Source organism: Fulmarus glacialis, unplaced genomic scaffold (assembly GCF_000690835.1).
Source record: "Fulmarus glacialis isolate BGI_N327 unplaced genomic scaffold, ASM69083v1 scaffold22824, whole genome shotgun sequence".
NCBI lineage: Eukaryota > Metazoa > Chordata > Aves > Procellariiformes > Procellariidae > Fulmarus > Fulmarus glacialis.
Window position 1 is genome coordinate 565 of NW_009209110.1, and position 1,546 is coordinate 2,110.

A 1,546-nucleotide genomic window follows, 5' to 3' on the forward strand; every position below is an offset into this window, starting at 1 on the left:
AAAAAAGGTGAACAGGAAAAGTGAATAAAGCAGCTTGAATTGGTATTTCTTTAGCACCCTTCCCCTCTGCTCTTTGCCGGACAGTCACAAATTAATCCAAAAGGGAGGATTTCATAAGTGGGGGAGGGAAGAGGGCTACTTGTTGTAGTCTTGATTTTTGGCTACGTCTTTTTAATTGACACCACCACCATTGCTTTATTCCCACAACCCTGAATCCGGAATATAAATTCCGTGTACGCATTAGAATTCGGAGATTTGCGTATGACACGACTGTCCCTAATGCTCTTTGACCAAAGTTTCCGCTCTGTCCTTGGCCTCACCCAGTGACGATGTACAGAAATGCAGACCCATCGCTGTCGGCACCCGTGAGCCGCGGCTGATGGAAATATCTGCCCTAGGGAGGAAACTAAGAGAGAAAAAACAAACCAAAAAACGCCCCTGAAACTTTTCTTTGAGCAGAAGGACTGACTCCAGCCAACGAACAGTTGAAGAAACTATCCATTCCTGTTCTTCCTCAGCAGCGCTGACTGACAATACCCCTGGCCTCTTGCACTTAATACAGATCTAATGTTAAAAAAATAAATATATATACATAGTTTGAAGGGACTTTTTATTTTAAAGTAATTGAGTAGCTTAATGAAATTGCCAGCACGAACGCTAAACGTACCAAGCTTCACCTATGAGTCAATAGCCCAGCTTAAGAACAATTATGAAGTTTAGCCAAATCTTGCATAGAAGTGGTCAACTTATTGCACATTGGAACCCAAAAAATATATACTTTTGCTGTTGCAAAGATCATTTGCAATAAAGCTTTTTTTTTTTTAAAATCTAGTTTGGGGGGGTAGGGTTTTGTTTGTCTTTTTTTTTTTTTTTTTTTTTTTTTTTTTCTTCCTTTCTTTGGGGATGTTTACTGGCTATCTAAAGTCTAAGGAAAACAGAAAAATATTAAAAAAATAAAAATAAACATGGACAATGGCATAAGCCAGAAGCCATTCTATTATTTTTGTAGTTCTTTGTATTTACAAAAAGGCATGCCGATAAAATAAAGTGATATATTACAGTATTTATAATATTCTCTTAAAAAGTTCAACCACACTTTTCAGCTATTTTTCTCTTTTTTGTTGTGCTGTTTACAATGTAGCCTGTACATATGTATGTAGTTTTACTTTGTTATTATACATCATATCCTAGGAGCAACTGGGGCAAGAGCTGACCGGATAGAAAAGGTTCCTTGCTGTGTTCTGGGCGCAGCAGAACTGCTCCGCTGACATGGCGATGGCTCGGCTGCGCGTCGAGGACGCCGGACTTGGCACAGATGGCTGCTGGATGGCTTCCTGCTTGGGTTTGGTTTTTTAAGTGACTCCTGTAATTTTCTGGGTTGTGAGATTATGCAAACCGAGATTCATCCTGCCATCAAGTTCTGCTGTCTCGTGGGGTCCCCCCCCCAGCTATTCTGGGTTCCCTCAATCGGGACCGCGTGCCATCGCCCAACCTCGGCACCTCCCGCTCGAGGTGAGCGGCAGCACCGCCCCACGCCTCTCCCACC